Source organism: Boleophthalmus pectinirostris, unplaced genomic scaffold (assembly GCF_026225935.1).
Source record: "Boleophthalmus pectinirostris isolate CB_2022bp ecotype Guang Dong unplaced genomic scaffold, ASM2622593v1 HiC_scaffold_3, whole genome shotgun sequence".
NCBI lineage: Eukaryota > Metazoa > Chordata > Actinopteri > Gobiiformes > Gobiidae > Boleophthalmus > Boleophthalmus pectinirostris.
In genome coordinates, this window is record NW_026571299.1 from 23,533,343 (window position 1) to 23,548,314 (window position 14,972).

Below are 14,972 nucleotides of genomic sequence, written 5' to 3' on the forward strand. Positions count from 1 at the left end.
TGGACCTGGTTTAGACCTGGTTTAGTGTCCGGCAATGAGTGGAATTATCAAGGAAAAAAAAAAGGGATATAGCCCAAAATGTGAAAACAGGAAAATACCGATATGCAATACATTTATTTCAACAATCCAATTACCACTCACTTAAACAGTAACTGTAACCAAATACAGTTACTCATAATTTGTACTGTTACTCTCCAACACTGGGTATATTTTACAAAATAAATAAGCTACAGCTACAGTTTTGTTGTTTGTTCAGAGGAAGGAAACTTGTTTATGTGACACATTTGACATTTTCACTGTTTTGACGATTAAAATGGATGTTTTATATTCACTTTGCACAAGAAGTGGTTTAATAAAGATATTCAGCTATTATTTTTATTGAACTGCATTGAATCCATTTGAAATATATTGTATTGAATCGAAAGTGCACGGTATCGAGATCTGTATCGTATCATGGCCTATGTATCAAGGTATGTATTGGCAACTTCTTAATGACACCCAGCCCTGGAGATAAGATATATTTTATGATACCTTCAGTATTTTAATAGTGACTGCACGCCTCTGTGCTGCTCTTCTCACTAAAATGACCATTCAGATTGTGATTCTGATTTAATTATTTGCCATTTATATTGTATACATGCTTTTCACTACCATTTACTGTTTGGAGTGATCTTTGTAATCACAATGAACATTTGGTTGGACAGTATTAAAGCTAAATGTTAAGCCTACACAGTTATGTACCCAAAAATAGACTCAAGGCAAAATGCAAAAATAGAGTTTATTCTCCAAAGGCCAGGAGGACAGGGAGGTTTCCAAGAGAAGAGCCAGCAGCCGAAACACACAAGTCTTCACCACAGGAACAGGAACTAGGAACACTGGAGATGCATGTGAGTACTGTATGTAGGGTACAGGGGGAAGCATCAAAAATCACAGCTGACTGAAAAATCATTGTCTAGTTAACGTAACGATCTGGCAAAGTTTGGCAGGAGAGCTGGGTCTTTGGAGTTGTCTTGACTGCAGACTGAGCGCAGGTGATAGACACAGACATTCACATGGACAGTCTGGTGTAATAATAGATTTGTTTCGGGTGTTTTGTGGAGTGGGTAAGACTGTTTTTAGCGGCAGGATAACTATGGCCATTGACATGCACTAGCCTAGCACCAGTGACCACTGCAAATACAAGGACTGGATGGAATATTTCAAAAAGTGTCTCCACACGTCTCCAACACTCTGGCTCACAAGGAAATGAATTCCTCTGTCCAAAACTCTGAACTGTCCCTTTAACAAGGCTAGATTTAGTTTTTTTGCTGTTATAGTATATCGGTATTTTGATATTTTTGCACACCCCTAGTCCTGACCAGCTCAAGATCTGGAGATGGGTTCATTGGCACTGGACTTTGTGCCTACTGCTCCTGATGAGGTGCCCCAGTGGTGTTGCAGGACGGGTCAAATGCAGAGGACACGTATCCACACTGAGACTGTTAAGAGTACCTTAAAAAAAAGTTATGTTGTGCAGGATGTGATAGATGGCGTATGCATGGGAGACACATCAAGGTCAGCGATGAAAGTGTCAATTCAGCAGATTCTTTCATACGCTGTGTTAAAAATGATTCCAAAAATGATCTCAAATTGTTCTCTAACTGCACTCACAGCTCTACACACTGAGATTTTTACATTAAAACAATAAAAACAGAGCATTTCCTCCTTCACTGCTCACGTGAGAAGTTCAGTGATTGTCAATGACTTGCATTGATCAGGGTTTATTGATCTGAGTGTGTGTGTGTGTGTGTGTGTGTGTGTGTGTGTGTGTGTGTGTGTGTGTGTGTGTGTGTGTGTGTGTGTGTGTGTGTGTGTGCTTACAGCGAGGCAAGAGAGGGGGTCCAAACGTCTTGTCAATATTTCCCAATTCTCATGCCCCCCTCCCCTCCCTGTACACACAGTGCACACACACACTGACCTCTACATTGGCCTCAAACCTGCAGCTAAAGCCGGGTTAATGTGTTCAACCTGTAATTCAAATGAACGTACGTATCACGGAGTGCTTCTCAAACAGGGGGGCGGGGCACTGGTGGAATGCAAGCTACGGTTTGTATAAATAAGATTAAATCCATATTAGGGTTGTCTAAAGTGTGAGAAATCGGATATTAATCGAAACTAGATACTAGGGCTGGGTGATATGGATCAAAAAATATACCTCGATATATTTTGTTATATCTCTATATACGATATATATCTCAATATGTGTACAGGAAAAATAACCCCCCAAAAATTACTGTAAAAACAAATCTGCCAAATTCCACAATGTCTTTTTTTATTGAAGTGCAAGAGGTAGACACTTCATGTAGGAACAAAGTGCTTCTGCCACATTTAAGATTACAAAAAATCCCTAATTACATAAATAATAATTTAACTGTAAAATAAAATAAATAATACATGTTGCCTTCTTTTCATTCATAAATAAAACAACTCAGCTCAAGCTCATCTTTGAATTAACCGTACGATAACCATGAGCTCCTTTAGCAGAAGAAGCTCAGGAGGTTCATTATTTTAACAGATCCATGTTCCTCACCAGTGTAAGGAGCTCTGAGGTTTCCCGCAATCCACTGCAGATCAAACCCAACGTTTCCAAACACTATTGTACAAGTGACACTGCAACAAATTCAAATCTTCTCCATAAATAAACTTTACATTACTAAACTTTACAACATATAAACCATAACGACTCTAGAGCCATATCAGCCCATTTGACATTATAATGTGTTTAATGCAGCTTTGCCACATGTGTTTATGTTTTACAGAAACTAAACTTAAAACTGCATGGCTCATTTATAAACAGCTCACTCCTTGTGCCGCTCACGTGGTTCAGCTTCTGTTGGACTAAAGGACATGACTCAGGGGAATATGAGTGTTCTCTCTGTGACAAAGGATGTGCTGCTGATGGTTTTGTCTGTAAATGGTGGAAAAGGTTTGTAGTGCTAGAAGCTTTTCACTGGCACCAACTTTGGGCATTCATGGCGATAGTGAGAAGTGAATGATACACAAGCAAACACAAGACACAAGAGAAGGCAAACAATCGAAGCAGCGAAATCAAAATTTAATATAAGCATTATATCGATATATATGATATGTCAGAATTCATATCGAGTTTAAAAAATATCACAATATATTTAAAATATCAAGATATCGCCCACCCCTAGTAGATACTCATTTTAGCAGACATCGATACTAAAAAATCACATTGACAAGACAGAAGTGAACCTTTCCTGAATGTGTTTAGAATGATGTTGACCTGGATCAGAACAAGTAGAAGAGCACATAGACTAGTACACACACATGGACCAACATGAACCTACTGCACCACTGAAGATCACACATATAACACACATGGGAATAGAAAAGAAAGTAATACCATTTAATGTGGAAAATCACACACTATTGTCTAAATAAAGAGTGTTTTTTTTTATCATTGTGGTGTCAGAATCACTGTTGAGTATTGAGTCTTTTCCTAAGGTTTATCATTCGTGGATCATAAGTTTGGATTTTTTTTATTATTTTTTTTTAATGTAAACGTGATTGTCATGACAACATAGAGTCTCTCTTTTCTCTCCCCTCTCCTCTCCTCTCCCTCTCTCTCTCTCTCCCTCTTCCTCTCTCCTCCCTCCCCCTCTCCTATGTCCCTTCTCCTCTCTCCTCTATCTTCCTTCTCTCCTCTCTCCCCTTTTCCTTCTCTCCTGTCTCCTCTCTCCTCTTTCCCCTCCCCCCTCCTATCTCCCTTCGTTCTCCTCTCCTCTTTCCTCTCCCTCTCACCTATCTCCCTTCTCCTTTCTCTCCTCTATCCTTTCCCCTCTCCCTCTGTCCTCTGTCTCCCTTCTCTGCTCTTTTCTCTCACCCCTCTCTCCCTCTTCTCCCCTCCTCTCTCTCTCTCTCTCTCTCTTTCCCCTCTCTGTTTTCCTCTCTTTTTTTTTTTGAACAAAAATTGTGATTCCATAGAGTTATAAGTCCCTTCTGCTCTCCTGCCCTCCATCTGACAATATGACATAATCAGATCCTAGAACCTGAACACAACCTGTCCATGAGCTTTTAAATAATAATAAAAAAAAGTAGGGCCGTTACTGTAACAATAAACCATTTAAAACAACATATCCTATGAATGAATGAATGAAGGAATTAATGTTTATTCGGACAGTAATACTTAGAACATGCATAGAGAACATAAATACATAGATATAACACATAAAATAAATATTTATTTTCTGTAATAATAAGCGAAAATAAATGTCACGCAAATTTTGTCCGAAAAAGGAGTGGGAGGAAGTAAATACGTATTTAACCTAGTGCTGTCATGCGATTAAAAAAATTGAGAGATTAATTAATTATGATCTGTAATTAATTAATCTAATTAATCTCATTTTAATCTCACCTAAAAATTGCTGAGAAAAGCCTTCAATTTGAGGTATTTTCATTTAAATTCATTATTACATTATTGTGGCAGATCAAAAGACTGATATAGATTTAAAAAAGTGACTTTATAAAGTCATTTATTGTTTAACAAATCTCTCCAAATTGGTTGTTGAGCCCAAGTCTCCATGAATAAGAAACTGTTTGCTGTAAAGCAGCAAAGACGAGGAAATCTGAACATAATAACTTTTGTCTACTTAAAGACAATAAAAAGTCCAGTCTTTCCTTAACCATATTAAAAATATTATTGATAGAGAAATGCTTTATATATGATGAGATCACTGGTTTTAGTCCTTGTTTTAGTCCTGGTTTAGACCTGCTTTAGTCCTAGTTTAGTCCTGGAATGGATTAATCCTGTTTTAGTCCTGGTGTTAGTTCTGGTTTAGTCCTGGTTTAGACCTGGTTTAGACCTGGTTTTAGTTCTGGTTTTAGTTCTGGTTTTAGTTTTGGTTTAGTCCTGGTTTATTCCTGGTTTAGACCTGGTTTTAGTTCTGGTTTTAGTTCTGGTTTTAGTTCTGGTTTAGTCCTGGTTTAGTCCTGGTTTAGTCCTGGTTTAGACCTGGTTTAGATCTGGTTTAGACCTGGTTTTAGTTCTGGTTTAGTCCTGGAGTCCTAAGTTCTGGACTGGATTAGTCCTGATTTTAGTCTTGGTGTTAGTTCTGGTTTAGAGGCGCACAGGAGGAAGCGCGGTTTACGCCGCGTACGCGAGAAAACACGATCCACACGCGGCTCACGGGAGCACGTCGGTGTCCGCGCAGTAACTACGGAAGGAAACGTGGTCCGCGCGTTCTCAGGTTGATGACGATGATGAAGGTGTGTGTTTGTGTGTGTGTGTGTGTGTTTGTGTGCGTGTCCCCTCATGTGGCAGGTCACTATAGGACAGTAGTGCAGACATCATGAGCCTATGCAGGTTGTTTTCACCAGTGACATTTAAGTTGTAGGCGATTTTATATTTGTTATTTTCTTTTATATTTCACGTCGGGAGAATAATTTCCAAGACACGAATGTGTTTTTACCTGTGCACTGCTGCCTCTGTTCTACTGGCTCTTCGACTCGTCCATTGTGCTGACGCCGCCAGCGTTAACATAATGTTCACATCGCTCTTACTGCGCGCGTTTTGTGTGGGTTTCCGGCAATGAGTGGAATTACCGGAATAAAAAAAATTATAAATGTGTTTTGTGTGTGTGTGTGTTGTTGTCCCAACAACACATAAAAACAGGTTTTATAATAAAGCAACTCGCATACAGAAACAGTAAATTTAGAGATTAAAATGAGATTAACGCGATTAAAAAACATAACGCGCTAAATATGACTGTAATTAATTAATCGCAATTAACGCGATAATTTGACACCCCTAATTTAACCCCACCCCTTTTTTTCCTATCGTCTAAAAGGTCTGAAATGTATAATGGGCAGTTGAATGTCATGAATTAATATTGTGAGTATATTGGGGGGGGGGGGGACGACTGAGATCCTGTATAGACGGTGATTAGTGTGGAGCGTGTGTGATGCACTGAAAAAAATGGTCCGAGAGGGGTTGCTCATAATTACAACTAATTTGACGACAATAAGATGACTTTTTTACGTTTCTCTGTCCAGCATGTTTAAATCTTACAAAGGTCGCTTGATTGTGGCCGATGTGAGACCTGCATGTTTTAATCAGGTTGAGGAAACATGACTTTATTATAATCTCTGGTGAAACTCCTCCCTCTGGAATTCTCCTCCCCAAAACGTTTGGAGGGAAAATTCAAATGTGACAGGACACAGGAAAGTTACAGGAGCAGAGGACACACAGTGTGGAGCAGGAGGATTATGAGAACTGATCTGGAGGTGAGACTTTACAAAGATGTTATTTGCTTCTCCAGCCTAGAATGTCATCATTGTTAAAACATGTTTGTGGTGTTTTATTTGAAATTAGAGTTAATGTAAGGACTGTTTCCATGAAACAAATGATATTTGACTGTCATCTGACTGACATCTACAAGAGTGTGACAGTTGTACTAAGATTTGAATGTGTTTGTTCCAGAGTCGTCTACAAAGAGTGACATCCAGAGCTCTGCTGGAGCTGTGGGGAAGTTCATGAATGTTATAGCTGATGTTTCAAAAAAAAGGAAGATGTTTGAGAATCAACAAAACACAGACCACAGATGAACAAAGTAAGTAAACCAACTAAAATTATTTTAAATGAATTTTTCAAAATATACTTCCTATTGAAACAGTTATGTTTCTACAGGGTGATGTGGCACTAAGAGGACTTTATACCAGATGCCCTACCTGTTACTGCGTTTAGAGCACAGGTGTCAAACATGCAGCCCGGGGGCCAGATGCGGCCCTCCAAGACCTTTAATCTGGCCCTCAGCTGATTTTCTACTAAAATATTTTAATTATATTTTCTATTAAAATATTGGTAATTTTCTGTGGTGTTTATCATAGCAGCGTCTCCAGCGTCTCTGTACGTGGCCCCTCCCACCAGAGCAGCACAAATGAAGACTTGTCTCTTTCCAAACGCTCTTAAAGGACGATCGTTTTGACTGTTGACCGTGACACCCTCATCAGCAAAATGTCCAAAATGAGAAAAGTGGAGCCGAGTGCAGGATTTTCCAAGAAAAATTGACTTAATCCTATTTACATACAAGTTCATGTTAAAACTTTGTGTTGAAATTGCATTTTTCTTAAAGTTTCAGATTGTTCATAATATTTTATAAAAGAAAGAGTTCCACAATTAAAAAAGATTTCTGTAATAGATTTGAGTTTCCTTACAAAAATATTTGAACTTATTGTTATTTTGGGGGTTTATATGACATGAGTTTTCTGATCCGGCCCCTTTAGGATCAAAGTAGGTTGAATATGGCCCCCGGACCAAAATGAGTTTGACACCCCTGGTTTAGAGGAAGAAAAGCAGCACATGGTGAGTTTTGTTTCTGCAGATACAGTTCTAATGTTCTTGTGATTCTGTTCTGGTCCGTTATAGGTACTTTAAATGTATTTAAACATGTACAACAGAGTAGATCATCATAATGTAATCATCATGTGTTATTTGTGTGTCCACAGGCAGAGACCAGAGCGTCTTCACTGGAATAAATCTTCACACTGTCCAGCTCCAAACTGTGTGTCTCTGTACTTGTGCTCTCTGTGTGTTTGATTCTGTTTAAGACAATACAGAACTGTGGAAAACTAAAGACTGTCTTTGTATTATTTTACAGAATTAGATCAATTAAATTAAATTATACATACTTATACATTTCATGATAAGGTAACATAAGATAAATATGCATATTCAGCATGATTTGATCAAATTTCAACATGAAAAAGTGATGTTCATGTTCTGAGAAAAATATGTGTAAAGGGGATCGAAAGAAGTTTCAAAGCCTAAACATAATTTTATTGCATGCAACCGCTTTACGCAAATCCAGCAACCTTTTTTTTTCAATGTGGTCACTGGTGTCGTGTCCTCGTGCACATGCACATGCACAGACACAGCTGCAGAGCTGCTTTTAGAGTGAAAGAGGAGGGGACGTGATCAGGTTACCCCATCGTAAATGGGCAACGCAAGCAACCAGCAGCACATGTGAAAGAGAGGAGCAGGTTTGGTTTGGTTTGGTTACATTTTGAACCATATTCACATTTGAAACACTTCCAGAAGAACTGACAAAAAGACTGAAATCTGAACTGACACATAAATACAAGAATCACATTTCAGAACATGTACAGATCTAAAGAACAGGGCTCGCAGCTTTTACGCCGAATGAAACAGGAGTGTGTGTTGTTTGTGGAGGACTTACATTGGTAATTGCAAACATGATTATATTGAGATTAACCCTGCAGCCCTAAGACCCTTTTGTTGGTTGTAGTGAGAGTGTGTGACGGCTGCTCTCAGAGGACTGGCCCTGCTCAGATCAGCTCTTTCCTCTTCACCTGAGTCTGCTGACACACAAAAACAACACAACAATCACAACAATGAAAACACAAAACACTAAGCAATCACAATGTGCGGGGTGTGTGGTGTGTGTGTGTGAGGTGTGTGCGTGTGGTGTGTGTGCAGTGTGTGTGCGGTGTGTGTTCGGTGTGTGTGTGGGGTGTGTGTGCGGTGTGTGTGTGTGTGTAATGTGTGTGTGTGTGTGTGTGTGTGTGTGTGTGCAGTGTGTGTGTGTGCGGTGTGTCTGGTGTGTGTGCGGTGTGTGAGTTGTGTGTGAGGTGTGTATGTGGTGTGTGTGTAGTGTGTGTGTGCAGTGTGTGTGATGTGTTTGTGTGTGGTGTGTGTGTGTGTGAGTGGTGTGTGTGTGTGTGTGTGTGTGCAGTGTGTGTGATGTGTGTGTGTGTGGTGTGTGTGTGAGATGTGTGTGTGGTGTGTGTGTGTGTGTGGGATGCGTGTGTGTGTGTGCCAAACACATCACACCTTTCTGTGTTCACTGCTGTTTCACACACACCACACACACACACACATCTCACACACACACCACACACACACACACATCTCACACACACACCACACACACACACATCTCACACACACATCTCACACACACACCACACACACACACACACACACACACACACACACACACACACACACATCTCACACACACACACACACACACACACACACACACACACACACACATCTCACACACACCACACACACACACACACACACACACATCACACACACACATCACACACACACACCACACACACACACACACACACACACACACACACACACACACACACACACACACACACACACACACACATCTCACACACACACCACACACACACACACACACACACACACACACACACACACACACTCTCACACACACACACACACACACACCACACACATCTCACACACACACACACACACACACACACACACACACACACACACACACACACACACACACACACACACACACACACACATCACACACACACACACACACACACACACACACACACACACACACACACACACACACACACACACACACATCTCACACACACACCACACACACACACACACACATCTCACACACACATCTCACACACACCTCACACACACATCTCACACACACCTCACACACACACACACACACCACACACACTCACACACACACACACACACACAGACACACACACACACACATGTGTGTTGCTTATGTTGAGGAAATTAAAGGCACTGTACTTGATGTTTGCTGTGTTTAAATGAGGAAAAACAGAACTGATCATTGAAACAGTTTGCACTGATCCAGAGTTCCTCACTTACCTCACCTAGTAATTCACCTCCATGAATTTATTCACATTTTTCACTTACTTCAAAGACCAGAGCAGAGTTGACGGTAATGTTAATAACAAGAACTATCAAGCTAACAGTGCACTTAAATTTACAGACAGACAGTGGACTCTTGACGTCATGAGTGTCCCCCACACCAGCTCACACCAGCTCAGCTGTTACACTGCTCCACCCCAAACTCTAAATCTGTCCCCAGCAGCTGAGCGCTCTCTCTCTCTCTCTCTCTCTCTCTCTCTCTCTCTCTCTCTCTCTCTCTCTCTCTCTCTCTCTCTCTCTCTCTCTCTCTCTCAGTGCAGAGCAGCTGAGTTGTGTCCCACTGCTCCATTTCACACACAGAAGCACAAGAGCATGTGAGGACATCAACAAAAGTTCAAACAAGAAAATAAACAAAACAAACAACATTTTATATACAGGAAAATAAATGACACACTGTGCACGCTAAATTTTAACCCAATTTCTTTATTATGGTCGAACAAACTAATAATAATGATGAAGTAGGCACAAAAGTTTATCATTTATGATCGTATCAAAATAAAGCACAATGAGAATTTAAAAAAAGAAATGTACAGTATAACGCTCCTCGAATTTCTTCATTTTTCCTCAGTTTAGTTTTGTGAGCCGTTTTCTCTACATAAAAATGAAAAAAGTGTGTGTACATGTGTGTCTGAATGACGCATGAATAAAAATAAATGAAACTGAAAACCTGTTGTTATTTATGTTATTGCCCGTTGTAGCGTTTTTTTAAATGAAGTGGACGTAATCAGAAGTTGACGATTGTAAAAGGCACAAAACAGGAAATGAAAATGTCAGGAAATGTAGGTGCATTTCCCCAACGCCACGTCAGCACAAAACTCCTGCTCTCCTGCACGTACCACACCGTCCAACACCGTCTGTACAGCTCCTGCACACCATGAAATTCCAGTGTTGCAACAGTAATGTGCAAGAACAGCAGTGGATGCCAAAACTGTGGAAAACAGGAAGTGCTCTGTATACTTTCATTGGAATCGTCTTGATTATTTCAGCCCTGGATTTGCCAAAGTTTGAAGTTTCAGCTATTGTTTTTAGCCTCATTGAAACTGCTTCCCTCCTCAGAGCACCAGCTGAACTGTCACAGGAAGAACACGAAGCATCATTCTGTTATTATTTGCAGATTTGAATATTTTAAATCTCAATATTGATCTAAAAAGATTAAAAAAATAAAAGAAGCAAGTGCGACGACATCAGTGTTACAAAACTGTGGTGTCCAATGGAGTGGACCGTAAACGTCATGACAACAAAGAGCCTCTCTTTTCTCTCTCTCTCTCTTTCTTCTCCCTCTCTCCCTTTCTCTTCTCTCCCCTCTTCTTCTCTCCTCTTTCCTTTCCCCTCTCCCTCTCTCCTCTCTCTCCTTTCTCTCCTCTTTTTCCCTCTATCCTTTTTCCTCTCCTCTCTCCCTCTCTCTCCCTCTCTCCCCTCTTTCCCCTCTCTCTGTTTTCCTCTCTGCCTCTCTCCTTTCCCCCTCCCTCTCTCCTCTCTCTTCCTTCTCTCCTCTTTCCCCTCTCTCCTTTTCCTGCTCTCTCATCTCTATCTCCTCTATCCCCCCCTCTCCTCTTTCCTCTCTACTCTCTCTCTCTTCCTTTTCCCCTCTCCTCTATCCCTTCTCCCACCTCTTCAACCTCTCCCTCTCTCTTCTTTCTCCTTTCCCTCTCTCCCCCTCTCCCTTCTCTCCTCTTTTCTCTCTCTCTTTTCTCCTCTTTCCCCTCTCCTCTATCCCCTCTCCTACCTCTTCAACCTGCTCCTCTCTCCTCTTTCTCCTCTCCCCCTCTTCCCCCTCTCCTCTTTCTCTCTCTCTCTCTCTCTCTCTCTGCCTTGTCTCCTCTTTTCTCTCTCCCCCCTCTCCTCCCCCCATCTCTCTCTCTCTCTCTCTCCTCTTTCCTCTCTACTCTCTCTCTCCCTTTTCCCTTCTCCTCTATCCCCTCTCCTACCTCTTCAACCTGCTCCTCTCTCCTCTTTCTCCTCTCCCTCTCTCCCCCTCTTCCCCCTCTCATCTTTCTCCTCTCCCTCTTCTCCTCTTTTCTCTCTCCCCTCTCTCTGTTTTTCTCTCTCTCCTCTCTCCCTTCTCTCCTCTTTCCCTTCTGTCCTTTCCCCCTCTCTCATCTCTCTCTCTCACTTCTCTCCTCTTTTCTCTCTCCCCTCTCTCCTTTCCCTCCCTCTCCTCTCTCTCTCTCCCCTCTCCCCCCCCACCTCTCTCTCCTCCACTCTCCCCCTCCCTTTTCCCCTCTCCTCTATCCCTTCTTCAACCTCTCCTCTCTCCCCTTTCTCCTCTTTCCGCTCTCTCCTTTTACCCCCCTCCTCCCTCTCTCCTCCTCGTCTCATGTCTTTGTGCTTGTTGGGTGTGTGGATGGGTGGATGTGGTCAGAGTGAGGAGATGGATGAGGGGTAAACGTGTGCTCGGCGCTCCTTTTCTGCGCCCGTGACATGTTTATGACAGAGATGGATGTAGGGGAGGGTCACTCTGTTTCTCCAGAAAAGACGACAAGAAAAAGCAGAGAGGAGGAGAAGAGAACAAGAGAACAAGAGGCCGGGCCCATTTAAAACCCGTCAAATCAAACTGAACCTTGTACCGATTCAACTGTGTGATTAGAGACACTAAATATCCCGAGATCTTAAAGTCCAGCTCCTGGTTTAGACCTGGTTTAGTCCTGGTTTAGTCCTGTTTCAATCCTTGTTTTATTCTTGGTTTAGTCCTGGTTTAGTCCTGGTTTAGTCCTGGTTCAGTCCTGGTTCAGTCCTTGTTTAGTCTGGTTGTAGTCCCGGATTAGTCCTGGTTTTGTCCTGGATTAGTCCTGGTTTAGTCCTAGATTAGTCCTGGTTTAGTCTTGGTTTAGTCCTGGTTTAGTGAATGTAAATTTTTCAAGATATTTTTGAGCAAAGAAAATACCTCATTGAATATATAAGATATTATTAAATGCCATATTGTGGAACATTTCAGGCAAAGCTATGACATCACTGTGGACATATGCAACTGGCAGACGCCCCCATCAGGAAAGTAACATTGTGCACATTAAATCTTTTATAAATTTAGTTTCTTACATAACTTCTAACTAATTATAAATAGAAAATAAATCTGCCAAAATAGTGAAAGCACAATTTTCTTACACTACTGAGAAATATTTGAAATGAGAAGCAAGTTATTAAAAATGTCAGAACATCTTTCACAACAACAACAACAGCATTTTCTGACTAATCTAGATCAAGTACTGTATTTGTCAGATTATAAGTGGCACTTTTTTTCATGGTTTGGGTGTTTCCTGCGACTTAAACGCCGGTACGACTTATATATTAAAATATTCACAGTGAAGCATGGAGAGGCTCTAGTCTTGTGTGTGAGTATCTGCTGCTCCTGTTCCTCCTGTACCACTGTCACTTCACTCTACTGCACATGTCTCCTGTCTGTATCATGTCTGTCGATCACAACATTACTTCTGTATCAATTTATACAAACTTATAAAGACGACTGAGAAGACTGAACACAAAAAGAAAATAATATTTTGCAGATTACAAAGATTGCAAGTCGTGAAATCTGTAGCTGAAAACGATAATCGGGCAGCAGAAAGAAAGTTTGGAGTGAGAGAGAAACTTGTGACACCGGGAGGATGAACCATGAAACTTTCCTGAAGTCACTGGATGGATGGACACTGAAGTGACACCGAGGATGAAGAATTGAATGGATTTAGTGATTTGGAGTGAGATGGAGAGTTTGGTAAACTTGTTCTGTTCTGTTGTTTATGTTATAGTTTATCTGAAGAACTGTTCATATAGACAGTGTCGGGGAGTAACAGATTACATGTACCGGCGTTTCGTAATCAGAATGCAATTTATGAGTAACTGTATTCTCTTACAGTTACTGTTATCATGAGTGGTAATTGGATTACAGTTACTTTGTTGAAATAAATGGATTACACACAGGTATGTTCCTGTTTTCACATTTTAGACTAAACCAGGATTAAAACCAGGACTAAACCAGGACTAAACCAGGACTAAACCAAGTGTAAAACCAGGAGTAAAACCAGGACTAAACCAGGTCTGAACCAGGTCTAAACCAGGAATAAACAAGGACTAAAACCAGATCTAAACCAGGACTAAACCAAGTGTAAAACCAGGACTAAAACCAGGTCTAAACCAGGTCTGAACCAGGTCTAAGACAGAACTAAACTAGGTCTAAAACCAGAACTAAACCAGGACTAAAACAAGTGTAAAACCAAGACAAAACCAGGTCTGAACCAGGTCTAAACCAGGACTAAACTAAGACTAAACCAGGACTAAGCCAGGACTAAACAATATGACACTAACAGTAGGTGGACATAACAGAAGGCATTAGTGATCTCACATAAAAATAATTTCTCTATCAATAATATTTTTTACATGTTTAAGGAAAGACTTGTTTTTTTAGTGTCTTTTAGCAAATAAAACATCTTCGTCTTTGCATCTCTACAGCAAACAAAAGTCTGTTCATGGAGATTTGGGCTCAACAGACAATGTGAAGACAACAAACATTAATTTTCAGGATGTGGTTGCTACATTCATGTAGTTTTAAAAAGCATGACAATATCAAGTAATCCAAAGTATTCAGTTTACATTACTCACCTTAATTTTGAGGTATGTAATCTGTCATGTGTAGGGGAATACGTTTTAAAAGTAACCTTCCCAACACTGTTCATAGGTGACGTTAACAGTCTGTTGTTTTCTCTTCTGTTGTTATTACGAACTTGACTTTACACAGGAAATGTTGATTTTATAAAAATAAATTTCCCCCAAAAAGTGCAACTTATAGTCCAGTGTGACTAATATGTTTTTTTCTTCTTCATTACACAATTTTGGCTGGTGCAACTTCTACTCCGGAGCGAGTTACAATCCGAAAAATAAGGCACGCAAAGTTGACTGTTACCATGTCATAATGCTGTTGCTTCCTAAAAACATACCAGGGCTTTTGTTTTGTTTTATTCACACATGTTTGAGTAACCCTTTATTATTGCTACTACTCAAAATGCTTTATTCCACCCAGTGATGTCATGAAGCAGTAGAAACTACCTTTGACCTTTTCTTCAGTAGAGATGGGAAATTCACCCAAATGATTCTAGTGAAGGTGTGTGTAGTTGAAAAACACAGTGGAGCACTTCCTGTTTTACCTTATGACATCACAAGGTGGGAAAAGAACTGAGCCTAAATGTGCAGAGTT